This window comes from Zosterops lateralis (genome assembly GCF_965231275.1).
Source record: "Zosterops lateralis genome assembly, chromosome: 12".
In the NCBI taxonomy this organism is placed as follows: Eukaryota; Metazoa; Chordata; class Aves; order Passeriformes; family Zosteropidae; genus Zosterops; species Zosterops lateralis.
The window spans coordinates 14970380-14992035 of NC_139772.1; the positions used below are offsets into that span (position 1 = coordinate 14970380).

The 21656-nt window shown below is 39.6% G+C and overlaps 1 protein-coding gene across 6 annotated transcripts in view; it reads left to right on the plus strand.

The window, feature by feature from the left end:
• ZNF536 (zinc finger protein 536) overlaps positions 1–21656 on the plus strand; it is a gene marked incomplete at its 3' end in the record, with an annotated part of 339887 nt that overhangs the window by 45467 nt on the left and 272764 nt on the right. For 4 of the 6 annotated variants that reach the window (XM_083870373.1, XM_083870372.1, XM_083870377.1 and 1 more), the window contains exons 2-3: positions 8609–8703; positions 21159–21225. The remainder of the gene's footprint in view (positions 1–8608; positions 8704–21158; positions 21226–21656) is intronic. The other 2 variants (XM_083870374.1, XM_083870376.1) reach the window with 1 other exon arrangement.

The following is a 21656-nucleotide window of genomic DNA, read 5'->3' on the forward strand; positions in this document are numbered from 1 at the left end:
TGTTCCTGGTGACAATTAGGCTCCAACACCTTAACAACAGTCCCTTAACACCTGACCGTGTTTTTGTATGAGGTATTTTGTTTGGGGTTTCTTTTTTTTATTATTTTTATTTTTTTAATTACTACAAATTTTGTTTACTGTATCATTTAGGGCACTCTCATGAAACCAGATATACAATAAAACTTCATTTTGGCATTTGGCACATACCTATTCCCAAAAGAGATTCTTCTGTGATGTCCCAGAATTGGAGAGTTCGATTTTCCCCTTACTGTTCCATACCAAAATCCTACAGGTGACCCCTATCCCTAAATGAGCAAAGTTTAAGTTTTTTCAGCAGTTAAAAGGTAGTGAGCTTAGGCCTGCAAACCCTTTAACTTTTGTTATTAATTGCACATAAAAGCCATAGAAGTGCAGAGGTGAACTGAAGTGAAATAGTCCTGCAGATCTCAGAAAGACTCTGGAAGAATCTGAGGTTGTTCATTTTGAGGATTTTCTATTAAGAATTGGTCCACTGAAGGTTGTGAGGCTGGGTTGCTCCTGTAGGTTTGTCCTGCCCTGAATCTTTGTTTACACTTCAGCAAAAAGGCTCTGCTTTACTATTTGTAAGTGGCTTTCAAATGCCAGTCCTATTGAAATAATACTTTTAGCAGGAATGTAGTAATCTGTCTGGGAGGCTTTTGGGGCAGCTGGTTTTCATGGGGGACTGCTCTCCATTGCCCCTCTCAGGCTTGGCCAAATAGGCTTGTCCTGCAGGTTTGGGAAGGATTAAGGGGAGGGATGAGAGACAGGTGAGACAGGCCTGCACTGCCCTTCTCTGGCACTGCAGCCAGACACAGCTGTTGGATTCCTTTGCAACATCTGGACAGCAGAAGAAAATAATTGTAGCCTTTGTCAATGCTGGTATGCCAGTGATTATTGCAGATCTGTGAGGGGCATATTTTTGCTTTTTTAGTTGTGTTTTACTTGTAGCTTTTTGCTGTTTCCTCTGACATCTTTGGTCTGTGTCTACAGCCTAAGCATGTAGATGCAGATCACTTGAGAGGAGCTCTGTCTGCTTAAACACCAGTAAACTTGGGTTATGGTTGGTCTTGACTGACAGGTCTCTGGCAAAATGGTTGTACTGAAACATGTCAGTTTTGACTATTTTCATTCAGGAATGGATGGGTTTAAATTGAAATTTCTGAAATGTGGTAAGGGGGCAGGACCTGTGCTCTCTGAGGGGCTGTTCAGGGCATGGCTGAAGCCCTCATCTGCCTTTTTGGCATGGCTTTGCTTAGGGGAATATTTTTCTGGCCAGTGAATGATGTGACTGAAGAGGGGCAGCTCCAAGGCCAGTGGCTGAGGCTGCAGGCTGTGTGTGGGTGCACGGGGTGAGGGGTGAGACCTGCCTGTCCAGAGCCCCAGATGTGCTGTGCTCCTGGCTGCCTGGTGGGTGTGGGGGGAAAGGACACTCACAGGGGGGTATCCTCCTGGTTTATTCCACTTTTATTTCCATGGAAGCCCTCATAAGATCATGGTCTCTCTGAAATGCAGAGGGTGGGGAGAAAAAAAAGAACCTCAAACTTTTTGCAGGACAGGAAAATATTTCCCGCCCAGCTCTTAAAGGCTTACCCAGAGAAATTTCCTTTTGCTTATATTTTTCTTTAATGAGTCAAGCCCCTAAAAATGTATTATTTCATATTCAAAGTGACATTTTAACATATATTTGCCTGACAATATGACACACATATTGGTTTTAATGAGGGCCTCATTATAAAAAAAAAATGCATCTACTGAATAAAATACAAAATATTTTCACCTAAATGTTGCGTAAATTATTCAGAAACAGGGTTCCTTTGACAGGGACGTGTGAGGAGCTGGGGCTGCCATTGTCTTTAGTACTCCTGATCTCTGGGTAGCTGTAGGACTCTCACCAACTCCATTTGCTGGCACAGCAGCTTCCCCCAGACCTGGCCAGGGGAGGAGCTCATGGCCCTGAGTTCCCCCATGTCTGGGGCAGGACAGGCTCTACATGGGAGGAACGTGGACAGGGACACAGACTGACCTTGCCCTGCCTCCTGCATGTCCCCAGGACTGGGAACTCTGGCAGGGAGGAGAAGTGACAGTGGAGGTGATTGATTGTTCCTCTGCTGGGGGGGTCCATGTAGGACCACAGCAGGTAGCAGGATCTGGATCTGCTCAGAATGACCAGATCTGAAGCACAGAACAAGCCTGATGCACACTTGCTTCCCAGTCCAGGCAAAACCAAATGTACTCTCTCACAGTTATTATTAAATATTTCAGACATCAGTATCCTCACTTAACAAGCCCTGACATCCCATCCTGTTCACTCTGATACCAGCCATGCAGCAGCTGCTGGCTTTGGTGGTGCAGGTTGGGATCCTGCCTTAGTTCTAGCTCGTGCTCTCTCTTTTCTTTTCACCTCTCTCCTCTTACTTTTTGCCTGAAAAAAACCCCCTACACCACATGCACATATAGCACAGAGTTAAATGTGGGTTTTCTTGGCAAGGGTTAATCATCAATGTAGATCTTAACAAAGGAGATGCTGCCTTATTATACTGTGAAACTTTTTTTTCTTAACTGTCAGTGAAGCAGTACTAATTATTACTCCAGTGTAAATGAGGTCATTTCCTATTAAGAGAACAAAATGCTTAGCCTTGCCTTGCCAATTCATACCATCTATTTTTCACACATACCCAGCTTCTTAGATTTTTTTTCAAATTTTGATAAAATCCATTCATTTGTATTAGAAAAGTGTAAACCATTGCAATAATAGTTGCCCATTATTATCCAGATGAGCTTTTGTAATGTGTGGGTTGTTTGAATACCATGTGTTAGCTATGGAACAATTAGCCAGCTGAATGGTTCTTTAAAACAATCAGATACTTTTATCTCCCTGAAAAAATACATTCCTTGGAAGTGTACTGTTTAACTGTAAATTCTGAGGAACATTAAACTCTCATTGCAAGTAGTACTTTAGGATATATGTTGATCAAGGACAAAAAGACATCGAAATATCTTGTCTTCGTGTTTTCATTTTTTTATGCAAGCAAAAAGATTTAAGGAATATTGTAGCAAACAAAGGGTAATTGTTTTAGCCCAGATGTTGCTTTTGCACAACAAGCAGGTTACAATGTTCCCACAGAGCTGATGAGCCCAATCAGTGAAATGATTAAAAATTGATTTTGTCCCTGTAATTACAGTATGTAAACTACTTAGCTTGGATTGCAAAGGAAGTGATTTTCTAATTACGTATATACTCTGGTGTCTAATGATTGGTTTTTTGAAGTAATGAAGAGAGAGCCCTAACGACTCCTTGGTGCTCTGTTGTTTAAGAAAGACCATCTTTAGAGTAAGCAGCAACAGACAAAGAGTTTAAATTGAATTTTCAACACTGTTAATGTGCACATGGATTTGTTTATTAAAGAGACAGTAGCATAATTTGATTGGTTGAGAACATCATGGCTTTTTTATTATGTAATATATTAAGATGCATGTGTCATGGTATAGGCACGGAGGTGATGGAAACCTTTCTTTGTACTACTTTAAATTCATAATGTTTTCTTACAACTCAATCAGATTGCCACAAATGTCTGTTCATCCTGTGCATCCAGAACACCAACTGGAACTGAGCACAGGTATCCAATTTCCCTCTGAGCAAAGTTATTTTTCTTAGAGGTGGATTAAAGTTGGGCCCTTTTAAGTACATGGCGTTGGAACTAAGTGGGCAGTTGTCTGACCTGTCTTTTTACATTCTGAACAACTCTTGCCGAGGGAAGAAGCCCAAGTACAGAACAGCCAGTGCCTGGGGTGTTTGTGAGCAGCACAGCATCAGCACAGACTGGGGCAAGGAGCAGGGATTTGAGGTGTGGGTGGTGCTCTGTGTGCCAGGTCCTGGGGCACCCCAGGTGGCAGACACTGTCCTTAGGGTCTGGCACGTGCAGCAGCTACTGGAGACTCCCTTGCTCTGCAGAACTGGGGCAGGAGGGCAGCAGCTGCTCTCACAGGGGCCGATGTTCTGGGATGCCCCTGCTCCCCCCTCCTCTGTCTCTGGGGACCCCACTAGAGCAGTGGGCCAGATTCTCCCCGCAGTGTGTCACTACTGGAGGACAGCACAGCTGCAGCCATGTGGAGCTCCTGCTGGCTCCAGGGGAAGGGTACCTGCATGTTCCTGGGGCACCAGGTTCCCTGGGGCTGCATCCAGCCCTTTCCCAAGCCACAGTGGCAAGTGGGGAGGCACAGCAGTGGTACAGGTGTCACCAACAGTGGTGCTGGACTGGTCTGCAGCAGGACCTGACCCAGCCACCACCAGGTTAAATGATGTCCCCTGACTTTTAGGACTTTGGATGAGGCCTGAGGACAAAGGCAGGAACAGCACCATGCTGAAGTGGTTCATCTTGCAACCAACAACTAGTCCTAGCAGGGACAAGTTAATGGTGTTTTTGGTGCCAAAAAACACAGCAAGGTAGAAGCTGCACAAAATAAAAACAGACGGAGTTGTCTGAAGCACAAACAAGTAGCAAAATTCTAAGGAGCTGAAGAGAGTTGTTCCTCTGATAAAATATTTTTGCAAAGCCCTTGGCTCCCCAGGAGTTAAAAGGATGTGCATTCCTGTCCTGTTCTCTTTGCTGTCTCTTGCCTACTTATATCAGGAGGGGAAAATGAGAGCAGTAGTTTGTCTCGTGATCTTGGTGATGTAAAGGAGCTTCCCTGGAAGGATGTTAGATCAAACACCAGAGATTAGCCAAGAGACATGGGCAAATCTTGTCATGGTTAGCTGTGAGTTTTTAAATATCTTGTGTTTATAGGCAGACAGCTCTGTTTATTGGAGGTCTCTGAGTGCTTGGCAGGGCACACACACACAGGGAGGAAGGTCTGTAAATGGGGCCTGGTACATGGCTGGAGAGGCTGTGGTGGCACGGGTGGAAACCATGCCCCAGCCTGAGAAAAGTGGTGTCAGATCTCATGTTTTTTGTGAACAGTGGAAAAATACTGAGATTTATTCCAGCATCCTGCTTTAGGGACAGTTTATCTCTCTTCATTTATGCATGTAACTCCCAGTGACACTAACTGGACCCTGCAGGCCCCGCTGGTCCCATCCTGCATTTATGATGATTGCAGTGCTCACATGAAGGCTTGGGAAGGGTGTCCTGCACAGCTCCTGGGCTGGCTTTGTGCTGTTATTCAGGCTTTCTCTGCATATCTCTGTCCCTGCATCTCTGATGTGCCCAGGGTGAGAGCAGCTATGCCATGGCAATTTAAGAGGCCCTCAAAAAGCAGCTGATAGGGAATAATTATTTAAACATGACACCTCATTCCATCAGAAAGGGTATGCAGTTTACAGAGGGCCTGAGCCTTGTCTCCTTGAGATTAGCAGGGCTTTAACATTGAGTTGAACAGGAATGGGATGTGCTGCTAAGGCCACACAATGAAGCCTTTTAGTCTCAGCATTTGGGGAGAAGTCCTGTACCGAATAAGTCCATGCTCAGGCTTCTGTTTTCGCTTGCTGTGTGTTAGATTTCCATCTGTAACCTGCAGAAATCCTTCTGGCCCCCACTCATCAGTGGGACAAGATTACTTTCTCCCTTTCATGTCTTTAATTCATTGCAAGCAATGAGCTACATAAGCCTCTTTTAAGAATGAACAGAAATTGTGCTGTCATACTCTAGTTATGTCTCACCACTACTTTTTATTTTTATCACACTGTTCCTGAAGATCTTTGGGGTTTTTTTGTTCTCTGGGGGTGTGCTGGATCACTCACTGAGCCAAGTGCAACTGCACAGCAATGTTACTATGGGAGACTTACTGTAATAAATTGGTCTGTAAGGATTCATGGTGCCATTTTTTAATGCCAGGGAGTGTATTAGACACTGGTAAACTGGCCCAATTTGACCTAAGTGGAACTGTCTTAATTTGTTTCCAAGCAGCTTGCTGCCTGTACCTTTAAAATATCTACTTTACATAGTCAGTGTCAAATGTGTTAGAATAATATTAGCACAGGTAAGTAAAATACCTTTTTATAAGGCTTTAAATCATTTCTGCTACAGTTTAATGTGTAAAGCTACAGATTTCCCCAATTTGTTCGTAAGGTTATGTATCACAGACCTTAAATCATTTAAGGTTTTAAACCTGAGGGGTTCACTCTCAGTCATGAACTGGAAAGCAGATTGCAAGAGACATTGACATGCTGATCAATGACATGAAGCCTCCAAACAAATCAGTACAGGACTTTGAGAGATGAAGCCTTACTGTGTTCTGTCTGTCATCAGAATTTATAAAGCATCTTAGTGAAAGCCCCTTGAGAATCATTCCTAGAATTTTGCAAGTCATGAGCGTGTATGTAAAAGCTGATTTTTTTTTTAAACACAAGTAGCCTTGTAATAGCATAGCAAAAATGTGGTCTATGATGCTGGTGTAGGAGTACTAAGAACCTGTTTAGTGAGATAACATCTTTTAGAAACCTAACAGTTTATTATCTTTGTTTCTGTTTCATGGCTTTTACATTGAGTGAGCTGCAAGTAAACACTAGAAAGGTATATCTTTGAGATTTTAAGACATCAACAAGAGCAGAAATTCCAGACAAACAAGCTGTCACTGTTTTTAGATACTGTGCAACTGAAAATGTTGGATGGGACCTATGTTTATCTGCAGCAGTCCAGGAATTTGCTGTTTCTATGTGTTCAAATATAGTAACTGAAATTCACTTATTTGAATTCTAAAATGGTATGGGCCTTCATAAACGGGATCTGAATCCTATCTAGATACAATTTCATGTTTAGGAAGTCCAAATCTGATGACAACGGTTTCCTTTGATCAGTTACAAAAGATTTTTTTATTCTCTACAGTCAACATTGTTTGTGCTTCTCTCGACTTTTTTCCTCATGTAGCTGGATTGATTTGGGGTTCTGGTTTGGAGTAATGCCCTGTACCTGCTCACCACCTATTCAATTCAATAGGAAAGTGTCTCATGAGAGGACAGGCTTTGCTGTTCAGGGCTTATAATACAAATATAAACCCAGGGATAACTGGCAGGTAAAAGAAAACTGGGCATGGGGAGAGAGCAGAGAAGAATGACTTACTAGGTTGAGGAACAATGGGCATGGCACACCAGGTGATTACTGCAGGATAGTTGGTGGTTTGCTGTGGAAATGTGAGTTTTTAAAAAAGGGGCTTGAAGCTTTAATTGGACTAATTCTCCTGTGTCAGAAAAGTATGGCAGAATTATCATTTGGAAAAGATTTTGAAACACGTGGCAAACACTGGTTCAGTCTGCAAGTGAGGAGGGAAGCAGGAGGATTTGGGAAGCCTTGTGGTGAACCATCACAGTGGCAATGGGCAGCCTGTGGTTGGTGTGGAGGAGAACCCAAGGGGACAGGGGGTGGTGTGGACAGAGTGGGACACTGGAGGAGCACTTTGCACTGGACATAATCCTGACAAGGTGGACACTGCAGGGACCTTAGAGGATACAAGAGGAGTGTTGTATCAGTTTTGCACTGTGCTGCTTAGTAGTGAACTTCTGTTTTCAGAATTATTTCATACTGTTTTCATCATCAAGAGGAACCTTCAAAATTGTTGTTTACCCTTCAAGCCAACAAATAACATTGAGCAACAATGTGGTCCTGCCGGTGCTGACCAATTTAACCCAAATGCAGTCCAATGGCCAAGCTCCTGATTATTTCCCCCAGAAATGAAGGCTGCAATTTTGTCCACACTGACTACCACAGGCTGCCACTGCAGCTCTCAGAGCAGCCAGTGCTTCTCTGGGCAATCAGTGTTGGTAAGGTGGAGCCCTGAGGCTGTGCTGCTTGAACTGGGGTTTCAGAGCCAGCTGCATGAAAGAGTTTGGTTGATGTAGATGTACAAAGTGTATTATTTGGAAGTGACCTTTAATTTTATTTGTTAGACATTCATAGGAATAAACATAGTTAGAATTCTCAGTCATAAATTCTTCAGATTATAGCTTCAGTAGAGTGAACTTTATTTTGCTCTAAGAACGGCCTTTGTTTTTGTTTCTATTTTGCTTACTAATGTAATGGCCCTAAATTCACTACTGACAAATATCTTGGAAGTATTCTGCTTGGCTTTTACTGCTGGCTCTTATCTCTTTTAAGTAGGGTTTATTAGATGAGATCATCTACAAAGGACTTATTTCTGTTATAAAATGGAATTTAAAAAAAAGTAAAAATACAATTAGTAGCTGTTCTCTTTTTACTCAGTTTGAAAGATTAGAATATCAATGTCAAAGAGAATAACTGGGTTTCTGGAGTATGCTATGAAACTTTTGTTTTATCCTGTTTTGTCCTCTTTTGCTGTACTGTCTAGGGGAAAGGATCAGAAGAATTTCATTCTGTTCCTCATCATTATCATGAGAGGAGGTTTTCCTTCTCAAAACAATCCAGAACTGAAAGAAGTTTTCAGTTCCAAATATGAAATGACCACCAAACACGTACATTATGAAAGCTAAAAAATAAAAGGTGTTAATCCCATTAATATTGTAATTCTTTATGCTCTGCTGTCCTGTAGATTGTCTGCTTGAGGTGGCATTGTAATATTTTAATGTAAATGTCTGATTCAAACACTGAGTTTTGACATATTAAATTTCTCACAGGTTTTATTTTTCCAGTTGTGACCTTCAGTACCTATCCTGTGTCTTTTAAGAATTTCCTCATCCAGGGAACAGATTCGTTGGCTTAAGAATAACTGGTAAGAATAATTATAATGTTCTCATAATGTTTTCTTCTGCTTATGGGTCTGAGTCTAGGTTTGTTTTTCCATATTAAAAAAAAAAGAAAAAAAGGTAAAATGAGGTACCTAAATTGGATTTTTAAGTCTGTTCTCACATTTTTTAAATGTCTTCAAAAATAATATGTCTGTGTCTTGCAAAACTTTTTATTGTGTTTCTTTCTGATTGTAGTGAGCTACAAATAGGTTTTTTTTTCCAAGAAAAAATTCTGCTTGGTAAAATCATGAGCATTCATCTTTATGCAGTTGATATGTAATAATTGTGTTGGGGATGAATCATCATTTATTACTTTATCATCAGAGTGCTGATTTAAAAAAACCCATGACACTCCTGATTAAATTCATTTTATCATTTTTTGGTTGTTTTTTTTTTTTTTCCTCCCGTAAGTTCAATAGAACATCTCATGCATATTATTAAGAACCATATTCTGTCGTATATTAGCATGAGAAGAACACCCATGAAAATCAGTGGGTGGAGGGGTGTACTACATTGTGTATGTGATTTTCCTCTGAGCTATTCCAGTGCAGGAGAAGAAAAGCTCCTGTAAAGTCTGAGAAATCAGATTGGTGTGGAAATAGGTGTGAAATCAAAATTGGGTTATTTGGCCCTCCGTTTGAAATAAAAGTCTAGCTTCCTAGGAAATAACCAATAATTAATTCTACATTCCACATGCATTAATTGATCCTTAAATCAAAATTTCTGATAGCTTCTGCTCCCAAATCAGATTCTTATGTTATTTCTTTATTTTAATTGTTATACTGGGTTGTCCATTCCTTTTTATATCTTGTGAATTAGTAGAAACTCTGTGATTCAGAGGAATTGTGCTGATTTATAGCTGATGTGAGAGGATATCCAGGCATATTAAAGCTTCAGTACTGCAAATGCATAAGCAGGTATTGAATTACTGATGCTAATGGAATTACTCACGTGAGTAAAGTTAAGTAGAGACGTAAGTGTTTTCAGGATTGATGTCTGTACTCTATGAATTTATATCATTTAAGAGTATGGCTCACAATTTTTAAAACTTACTAATTGAATGTGAGCTACTGGATTTTATTTTAGACAATTGACTTGAGAAGAATTATGGTGACTTGATTCCAGAATAATTCCATCAGCTCCAGAGAAGATATGTGTGTTTTTTAATGCTGTAAATAAGGATGTAGTTTGACCAATTCTCTCCACTGATCCCCACTAATATCAGGAAATATTTGCCAGAGTAAAGGAGGAGCACAGGACCGGACAATTAGTGATACAAATGGTTTCAATCAAATGGTTAAATAGCTCAGCAAAGACGTGGTTCGTTTTGTAATAGCATTTGGAATCCAAATAAAACCATCTGAGGGATGTGCTGTTTGTTGTGATGTTAATGCACAAAACAGAAAACTCTCAACATGTCTTGAATTTCAGGAGGGGGTGTTATGAAGCCATTAGATGTTTAAAAAAAAAAAAAAAAAAAAAAAAAAAGAAAAAATTCCAAGCCCACAAACTTAAAATACGCATGCAGAAGCTCCTACTCAATTCTAATTAACAAAGCTTACCTTTCTCTTGACCATAGAGGTCATCATGTAAACTATTTAAATTGATAGTAATATTATGCAGCACAAAATTAATTTCACATTGTATACAGTTTTTATTGTGACTTTATCTTGTTTCAAAAGTGCTTACTTTCTGATTTTGTGGATATTACTGGCTGGATTACTTTTATTTTGGTTTTTACACAACAGTTATATTAGAAATTTGCTGTTTTATTCTTACCTTCTTAGTAAAAATCCTTTTATCACACAATGGGTAATTTATATCCATTACCAGCCCTTTCAATCCTTTTCAGTGGTGCTGTCAGTGCCTTTGGCACAGTAATGATTAATGTGATCTAATAATAGTGTGCCATTATATTACCTTAGTAAAACATGTACCAACATCCTATTCAGATCTACCAAATTCATAGCTTCCTATAATATTTTTGTTGAAAGACAGGATTACTATTTTTCAAAGCGGAATTTTTTTTTTCCTTTAACATATTTAATGAAATTCACAATTCTTTGCCATGGTAATCTTCGTGCATGCATTTGGGCTTGATGGGTGAATTTTATATCATTCTGCATTATTATGATTTGTTAGGCAAATTGTTTGACACGTAAAGGAAGATATGCATTACATTGTTTTGCTTTGTTAAGGGTGCATTTTAAGCGTTCGGTACCTTCTGATTGTTCTGCTGTATTTATCATAGAGGGTGTATTTAGATTGCAATATGCAAGAATAAGTATTTGGGCTAAAATGTATCTCTTTCTACATTCTAACCCAGACACTGCCACATTCTGCAGAAGGCAAGCTCTCTGCTCCTCTGCCCAGCAGAACCAGTTTTGGTTACAGTTCCTTTGCTGTGGTGCTTGCTCTTTGGCATTCCTTGCTCTTTTTTTGCCAGTAGAAATGTGCAGAATGGTGCCCAACTGTGAGCTGGAAACTGGGATCGTGCCTGTAGTTTTCAACCCAAGGTAAATACACTCGACAGCCCAAACCACACAAATCGGCCCCATACGTGAGTTTCACCCAGATACAGCATTGCTTGACCCAAGCTCCAGCTGCCAGGTACTGCCAGTTCACCCAAAAGGCAGACAAATGGTCCACAGAACACATTTTTTGGTAATAAAAAAGTTGATGCTTGTAGAAGTGTTGGTGTGGTGTGTGTGAGTGACTGCCTTCAGTCACTCCTGTCAGGCACTGAGGGATGCCTGGAGGGGTTTGGTGCTGCTCTTGCATCGAGCACTGATTCCCCCAGTCCTCTGCAATGGGACATTTCAGTCTTGGGTTCCTCTGCTTAATAATGCTCCTAATCAGCATGGCTGAAGAGTTGGGATAACACTGCATCCTTGCAATGCATCTTAAATCTTCATCACCCCAAGATGTCATTATTGCAGTCAGGGAGTCACGTACTTAACACTGTCGCAGCAAAATCGAAATGAAACTGCGTGTCCACATTTTAACTCTACTTTGTGATGTTTGTTAAATACATACTCTTACTGTTTCATCATATCACAATAAATAATGAATGAGAAAAATATTTTAATCTTGTCAATACTGGGAATGTCTAAAAACAAGCGAAGTGTGTGTATGCATTTATGTGGATTCCTTATTTGATTTAGGCTAAGCGATACAGCTGTAACATGATTTGAAATATGCAATCAATGTAAACGAAGAAAAATATTTTGAATGCAGTATATAAACTGTGTGGTTCTTTAGACATATTTTTAGGAAAAGAAAAAAAGATTATGATTGTCATACCATGTAACAACAATACTGCCACTGGAAATATATGCAGCAGTTTTATTTTCTGCCACAGTAAAGACAATCTTAAGTCTTGGTCATTTAATCAAAGACATTCTCATCTCTTCCACATAGCTGATTCTTCATGACATAACAAGAAACGAAGGGGAAAATAAAGCCTGAAATCTTGGTTTAGCATTGTATTCAAAGGGCTTAAATAGAACTCCAAAAGATGCTTCCCTGTTTTTAGTAATAGATAGTTAACGTACAAAATAGAAATGCCTTTTACTCTCAAAAATTAGTTTACTAATGGAGATATAATTATTTAAAGCTCTAACTGAGCTGTACCAGTTTTGAATTAGAGATGCCTTAGGTTTGGACTGTGTGTTGTGCAGATTGCATTATACCTTACTCCTTTATGGCTCCTGCATCCTGCACTTCTATGAGTCAGGGCCAAATTGAAATGAAAAAAGGTGGTTTTCTCTTTTGGGCTAAGAATAGAATGGTCTCCCTCATTTCTCCACATGCAACTCAAAATAGATGTAGTAGACTGCAGAATAGACTTCTCCATGGTTTAAAGCAGCTTCAGGGTCTGGTTGGTCGTTTTTTGATATTGTTCTGTTCAGTAAGAGGTTCCTGTAGGAAGTGCCTGAGGCACCAGGTTCCTCAGGGTGGTTTTATGTCTCTTTCATTGGTAAAGTAGGATTGGAAGTCAGTGAATCGACCAGTCAAGGATTATTTCATCAGCACATCTGTCCCTCTTTATTGTGATGGGGCAGAGGCCCTGATGTGTCATCTCTGGGAGCAGGACTGGTTAGAGGAGGGAGAAGAGGACCCTGGTGCAGCTGCACAAGTTCTTAAAGAGCCCCATCACAGTTCACTGCCCTTGTTTGAGCTCCTGCCCGTGTTGCTGTACTGTGATCCTTAACACACTTGGGTAGGTTAGGAAGTGGCTTCTTTTGTGTGACTCTGAAAGAAAGGCCTCCCAGTAAGCAGAAGAAGAAGAATAAAATAAAATTAAAGAATCTCAGCCTAGTCTTGAAAGATAGAAAAGCACAAGAGGAGAACTATTTTTGGCTTTTAAGGCTAATTTTATTTCTTGTGGAGCCATCAAGTCAATGAGTAGAAGTGTCAACTGGCAGTTCTTGGGTTATATTACTAGCCACTGGATTACTGTGTGACTTTAGTAATGAAACATAAATGTTCTCTCTGTTCCCCAGTGGGCATAATACCATTTACCTGTCTCAAAAATGCTTTGTAATTTAATTAACACTTGGAGTGCTCTTTGAGATCCTTAGATAAAAGCAGGCAAAATGAGTCAATTGTTACAGAAATCCCAATTTATCCCCATTTAAAAAAAATTACACTTTGTCTTGACTTTTTCAAACCTTAGATAATGTTTGATAGGAGTTTTGGGCTTTGTTCTTACTGGTCCTTGGAGTCACTTATTCTTAGTGATTTGCATAGGCACAGTGTAGGTATTACTTTTTTGTTCAACAGAGTATTTTGGTGGATCATAAATTATCAGTCCCTGTGCTGGGAATCTGCTTTTGAGAGTAGCATACGTTTTCAGAGGAGAATTTGAGTTGTGCTAGACAAGTTCTGCATTATTCTTCAGTATATATCTTTCATAATTTTGGGGGAAAGATTTCTTAATTTTTGGTTGTGCGCTGGATGAAATAGCTTGGGTTTTGTTTCATGTAGTTATGCTGTATGTTACTGATAAATTACTTGAGAGAAATATTGTAACTGCAGCTCTTCCACAACCGTGTTTAATTACCACATCCTGTCCTGGCCAGATCCCTGACCAGTGACCAAACCAATTCCTGTGTATAGACAATCCTTGCCTAGTACACCCTGATCTGCCTTTGATTGGATTAATTATATCTATACTTCTGCTTTGCAAAAGCCAGCTGAGATGTTAAGTTGATTTTTGCATCTGCTCTAACCTCCAGTAAAGAAGTTTATTTTTCAGCAAGGAAAAACACTTGCAGCAGGTGAGCTGCAGCTTCATCCATTCATAATTTTCATCTTGTATTGGTAACAGCCAGATACTTCTCTCAAATCTTAAAGCCCATCTCATTGCTCCTGGGTACCTAATTCATTCTCACACTTTTTCCTCTGCAGCTTCATGAATTCATGTGGGCTTTGCTGCCCACCCCTCACTTTTCTTTTCAGAGACTGTGGAAACAGCACACACATACCTGGATACAGCTGGGCTCGAAGTAAGGTTCTTGGCAAAAAGTCTGTGTTTTCATACATTTTCTCCCTTTTAATCTACTTTCTGCCACTGTCTTATTTTAACTGCTCAAAAGGAGTTTAAACATGCTCCAAGATAAGAAGATAATCTCAACAAGCATCTTACCACTAGCAAAACTGTGGCACACCTGTTTGCATGCAGGCTTGATGAAATATTTCAAAGTTATGCTAAGCAAGTCTGCCATTCCCTTCTGGTATTAAAAGTGCCATTATCTTGAAGTTCTAAGATGTACTGTTTTTTTAACAGCACATAATAAAACCTAGAAGGGAGTTTATATCTTTCTTATTCTTTCCTTCATCTTCTCCAGAAGTTGTTTCAGTAGAACCCTTTTGCTTTGATAATTTAAATAGACAGTCTGATGAAATTGTGACAAACTGGGGGCTGACTCTCAGCTCTCATGGAAATCTGGCAGTCAGAGTAGCTCAAGTGGTCTGCCACTGCATTTCAAATATTTTAGAGTAATGCAAGCTCCATTTATCAAAAACTGTTGGTCTTTTTTCTGACTCTACATCTGACTTTCCTTCTGTACAAATTTTACTTTTATTTAAGTTTTTAAAGCCTATTCTACCACAAAAGAACTGGAGAAAAGGTAAAGAGGGAGATGTTTGTGACATTTATACCTCTGCCCAGCTTTAGTGGCAGATAGCAGTGCTGGGAGGAGGTGCAAAGGGGCAGTAGCAGTGTGGACACCTGTGCACACGTACAGGAATCTCCAGGAGCAGCTTGCTTTAAGAACAGGTGAAAGTGTGCAGCTCTAACAGTCAGAAAGCAGAAGCTTCTCTCCCTTTCTCCCTCATGCTCGTTCCCTGGAATATTACATTTTTACTGCAAGTGTGGCTGGATAAAAATAGAGCACATCTTAATGCTCTTAATAGAGATCCCAAGTGTTGCTTTGAATGGACATTGTCCTGTGAGCTCAACATTAGAGGAAAATTCTTCTGTTCCTTTTCTTTCCTGTGGGTAACTGCACATTGCATAGCTGACCAAATATGCCAAGACTATGGAAAAAGAGAAAATGGCAAGATGACTATTTCCCCAAAACAGTAAACACACATTGTAGCCTGGCTTCTTATTTGAGAATGCAAGATTTTACTTTTTGAATAACTACTGTATTTTAACAATAGGCATCAAGTGGTTGCTATGTGATACACAACAGTGTTTTTCATGAACTTTTGGCTGCTGAATAAGCCCAGCAAATATGGGTTCTTACCCTTTTAGTTTTCTGGGTCAATTCATTTTGCACAAAGGAGAGAATGATAATTTGAGTTGTAGGCAGAGAATGTTTTCTTCACATGGTAGGAAAGATGAAAGCTGTTTTTATTTGATTTCTTTTTAAATTAAAAATTATAATTCTTTACAGAGTTACAAATAATTATCTTATTACTGAAGGCATCCCATAAGTTTGTAAGAGTCTTTCTCTAAAATAATTGCTGATTGTCACTGCAAACTAAAAGTGAGGGAGAATGAGGGGAAACATATAAAGATATATATGTAATGTGTGTGGAAGTAATTTTATTTTTTCAAAATGCTATTTGATTGCCTCAAAAGTAAAGACTTAGGCAAATGCTCTTTGTTAGGTGGTGCTGGCTGGTTATAGACCATGTAGAGCTGTTTTCTGAACTGCTGTTGTCTAAATAGTCAGTCCTTCCCTGCTTATGGGCCAGAGAGGACAGTGTCTATCAGATTTAGTTGGCTTCCTGATGGGACACCACACTGAGGGTGCTTTTATGTTCTTATCTTCCATTCTGTTGTTGGAATCCCATGGAGCGGGATCTCTGCAAAGTGTGGATCTAAAATCTGTGTGAGAGCAGGGGCTGGCACTCAGTAATGGGAGGGGAGGGGGCAGGAGAGGTGGCAGAGGGGCAGGTGGATGTCAACATCTGCTGGGAACACACAGAGGAACAGCATCAGTGGCACCTTCTGTGGAGGGAGAAGGAAGGCTCCAGAGACAGGGATAAAGGAGAATGTTTGGGGTAGGGGAGGAAGGGCATTCCAGTTATGCAAGGGAAGGGGGAGAAATGATTTCTAGCTGTGCAAAGGTACATGAGAACATGTACCTGTCTCTAGTTTCTCAGTGCTAAAATACTCATTTAATTGCAATTAGCTCTGGAATAAGTACACTCACAGGGGCCTACACAGGAAATCTTTGGCAGAGATAGAAGGGCTTGGTTTAGAGAAGAGTGAAAGTTGGAAGAGTCTTGCTGAGGACAGTTCCATTGTGTTGAAAGACAAAGAGGATGGGTGGAAGGTTTATCATGCTCTTCTGTGAGGTGTTTTTAAGTCATGAGCTCTTCTGCCCTGAGGCAGATATGAACAGGCCTTTGTTTGAACTTGGGCAAATTAACCCTTGGGCAAATGAATGGAGCACAGAGTCTCTGTGGCAGATTCATCAAGGCTCTGGAGGGCAGCTGGTTGAACATGGATGTCCTGCTGGCCATGGCTGGTGCTATACTGGATTTGGTTTTTCAAGGAAAATACAGTTGTGATTACTCTTCCTTTTGCTGTCTGTGTATGACAGCATCCATCAGTGCTCATCCATCCACTGAAGTGTCACAATGACACGTGTTTGAAAATGACAAAGATGTACAAATTTCGTCTGAGCATTGTGGCTGTTCATTCTCTAAGGCTCTTTTCTTAGCCCCTCACCATGCTGCCAAAACACAGCTCTAGAACGAGCTCCAGAAAGGCTTCATTCAAAGCCATCTTTCCTCTAATCTGGACATAACTTCAATTCTCACAGTGGCTGTAGTTCTCCATTTGTGTAATTTACATAATTCCATTAGATTGAATAAATTTACACAAATTTTTACCTTCTTCTCCTGAGAAGGTTTGTGTTGGTTGTTATTGCTTTGGGATTTTTTGAGCATAGTCCAGCTCTCTCTGCATACAGTCAGATATCAGCCAGCAGAGAACCCATGTTTCACCTTAAAGATTTCCTTATCACGAAGAATGAAGGATGTTACAATACATCCAGGTCACTGCATCCTGACAATGTTCATAAAATTCTCATCTTCCCTCTGCATTTTCCCAGTTGTCCTTCTCTTAAACTTATTGTCTCTTTTTGGTTAAGCTCATTCCAAATACAATTTTGAGGGAAATACCTTTTTTCTTTGGTCTCAGACACAGCAACACCCCTGCCCCACAGATGAGAGGGATTGCTTACTCAAACAGAAAGAAAAAATCTTTTATGGATGACATTTTTATTTTATTTTATTAGATGTTCCATATAAAGCATTTATCATTGGAATAATTTTCCCTCTCAAAGTCATATCAGACACAAAGCTGTCTTCAGGGCTATTTCTTCTAGTTCACTGGACAGCTGTTCTGCCTGAAAAGAAAGAAAAGATCATATATCAATCAAAGACTTCAGGAGAATCCTTATGTTCTTTATCTAATATGAAAATCCTAACTGCGAATTCTTGATCTTCTGACTTCTGCTTTTTCAGTCTGAAGAACTGCATTGATATATTTTGCAGGACTATCTGTTGAGTTTATTTTTTAATGTATCTTTTGTGCGTCGTTTTGATGCTTGGAGGGTGTTACAAACTCATCTTCACTGATGACAGCCACATCATAAGCAAACTGTTTTCTTACCCCTGTGACTCAATTCATCCTCTTCTGAATGTCACTGTGGGCAGAAATTAGTGCTACTTAGCAGAAACAAGGTTCTCATCTCTGCTCTGCTGGTGCTGAACTACTGATTTCCAGTGGAAAAAGACTAAAGGGCTGAAAGATGTGCTCAACCTGCAGCTTCTAAACTGGTACAGATGTCTGTATTTACTCGTCATTCTGCAGTTTCGTAATTCCATTGCAGTGAAATAAGTAACAGGGAATTTTAAAAAATATTTTATTGCTACTTATACATGTACCCTAGTCTGCCATGCTAATTTAAGGAAGATTCAAAGTATATTAGAGTTCCTGGTCTTTAGAAAAATATTCAAAATACTTTATACAATTTACTAAACCATGTGTATGTACAGTAGCAGAATTGAGATTAGTGTGTATCCTTTCATCAGTAAGTGTAGGCTGAGACACAGAAGTGAACTTGGATGCTCCCTTTCAGCCTAGCAGTGATCATCTTCCACAGTGGAAAGCACATCTTCTAGGCAGGGATTCCTGGCCATGTTATGCTGTGAGCTGGGTGTCAGAGCATGTTTGCACTGCACAGGTACTCTGGAACCAGTCTGGAGGCTGACTTGGAGACACAAGGAGCCCAAGGGAAATATTAACCAAACTTAGACATTTTTGCACAAGGGAAAAACAGAGGCAAACTCAACTCCAAGAAGATTTTTGTGTGCACCTGTTGGTGCCCTTTGGAAAAGTCTGTTATGTGTTCATGCTCTGTTGGCATTTGATGGTATTTCAGAGCCCAGGCAATGCCATGTGGGGCTCAGCAATATAAAGATTTGCCATGTTTGGATGTATTTTGCTGAAAGAGACCCTCTGTTCTCTCAGCCAGCAGACCTTGACTTTGGTAAGGCTTTGCAAGGGCTGTCTGGCCTGGATTCCTTTATGTAGGATTGCAAGCAAAATTAAGGCATGACGCAGCTAATTATGCAGTGGAAAAGAGGTACGAGAAAGGAAAGATGTGCCAGCATAATTGCTGTAAATTCTTGTATTTACATATACTTAAAGTAGTCCTGATCCAAAATTTCCCCAAGCAAATGAATTTATTGATTCTAAGCAGGTCTTGGATCATATTGGTTGCCACATTGGATCAGAATATTGGGCCATCAAGTGCCATTGATTATGACCAGGAGCAGAAGATTTAGAGGAAAAGGCAAGAAACCTGTGATCAGTCATTGTAGAATAAGCTCTCCTTAAGGATGTTGTAATTATAAGCAGGACTCATGGCCAGTGTGCAAACTGTGATAGCTCCAAACAAAGGGAAAACAATAGGGATGATTTAATTCTCTTTTGCTTTGAAATAAAAAAAATAAAACAGTTTTATTTAATCAATAGACTCTAGGGTTTGATGTACGGATGAAAACTTACAATCAGTAGAATAACACTTCTAGTTAAGCACTTCTCATCAGGAACTTGTTTGACCTGTGAGCTGCTTCATTTTTTAAACTTAGATGTCTCTATTATAAAACTTCTAAAGATTGTTGCAGTGCCAGCATGGGGAGTGTGTGTGTGTGTGTGCTTTAATATGGATGCATCTTGTAGGAGAGGAGATAAACCTTTTTCTTTGTACACAGACACATACATGATTTATCAAACATATTGTATTACTCTGTCTTTACAGTAAAATGTACAGTGGATGTGAATTACTCTATCTGTGAAGGATTAGAAACTCTGATGTTCTGTCTTGTATTCAAGAAGAGGATTACTCTGCAGATAACGTGCAGATAATTTACTTTTAGTGAGGCAGTGCAGTTTAAGGACTGAAAAATCAACTTTCTTGAGGCAAAAGGGACAGGAATTGGTATGGAAAAATATAGGGTAGTTGACCACTCATGGAAATTTCAAGAAAACATCAGAAATATAGCATTATATATTTATTGAACAGTTGTCATTTCCATCTTCCTAAAATGGTCTTTTGATTTAAAATTAAATTAGAAATATGTTGTAAATGCCGAGTACCTTGAAATTCACCAATTTTATTGCATGCATTGGCATGATTGGCAGCATTACATGCCAACAGCTCATTTGAATATGAAACATCTGTACATTATTATTTAGGGATTTTTCATCTGTTGATTTTAGAAATGAAGATTTTATGAGTCCTTGCATGCATAATTGTGTCTTACTTATATACAGGAACAGTCAGTAATGAAAGAATTGGCCAAAATCATACTGTGCATGGTTTTGTGATTCAGATAGGAAATGCAGTGTATGAAGAAATACAATATGCAGTGCTTTTGATTTTAGGTGTGGCAGCAGCAATTAGGATTTCATAACGGTGGAAGTAACATGACAGTTCAAAAGCACAGTGAGAAGATTATGCTTTCTTATACACAGCAATGTAAATTCTTAAAATAACAATGTAATTTTTACATTTTTCACTGGATATCAAGATAATCCAATTTAGAACAATTTATTCTCAACAGGTATGGTAAAAATAGATATATCATTCTGGAGCGTGGTATAATACATTAATTTTTATGAGTGAGTTATGAAGATGTACAACTCAGGACCTAGGATAAACATCATATTCCTTAATTAATCCATTACATTATGGCACATATGTATCACTTTTATTACCCTAAAATGAAAAATGCTGGGGAAAGAAAAAAAGACTGGTTTTTTTTCTGTATTAGAAAACCTTTCTTCTAAAATCATAAAAACATAAAATCTAATGCAGCAAACACTATTAATGAGTTAAACATCTAAATTCCTTGAAGACTTGTAAGATAAAGAGCCATCACCTTCTGGTAATCATTCAAATAAATTCTTAGCTCAAACATATTAAAGCTTCTGCATGCACTTTCTGTGTGTTTAAATGAATCCAGACAACTTAAATTCCAGCTAGAGAATGCTGGTGAAGCTGTGATTGAGCAACAGTATAGAAACAGTGGGAAATGAAGAAAAAATATCATCTGTCCCTTTAATATTCCAAAATGCAGTGATATAGATTCTTATGGATTTGGAAGACCCCCATAGAGACCTACAATGAACCTTTCTGTCATATGGGCCTTATCCCAGCCAAGATTCTCCCTTCCCAGCACAGATCTCCAGTAATCTGGAGAATTTTTTTAATGGCTAGGAAATTCAAAGTTTCTAGAGGAGGGGTGGTAAAATGCCCCCTTTGCCTGAGTGCTCTGTCCTCAGCTTAGGAAGTTGTTTCCTTTGTCTCTGAGTGTGGGTGGGTATTATGTTTTAACCACAGAGTTTTATTTACAGATTGGAACAAATATTAGGCTTTTAATTATGAATGTTTTGTATTTGCAGCAAAGGGTCTACAAGAGCATTGGTCACCCGTGGATTAAAGAATTAAATCTCACCACACTCCAGCCAGGTAAGTCCTATCAGCCCTGCAGCTCCCAGTACCTGTGCTTTGGGAAGGTGGGTGATTTTCTAAACAGCAATCCCTGGCAGAGCTGTCCAGGGCACGTCTTGGAACACACACTAGATCTCCCTCAGTTCCTGGTCAGAGACTTCTCAGCACAATTTAACTCTTTAGTTATCTAACATGGGAGCTCTTTTTCCAAAATACGGCATTTCAATTGTATTTAACTGCTAGAGCTGGGTGCTGAAACAATCACCTGCATCTTGTCTGCTGTACTGCATTGGAACTTCCTCATATCAAACCCATAAGATTATGAATGTGTGCTTTGTGAGCCCAAGAGCAAACGATCTGTCACAAATCTTTGTGAATACATTTTCACGTGATTTTACAATGCTAGGTTATCTGTCACTATTTGTCATGTTTAAAATCTGATACTAATA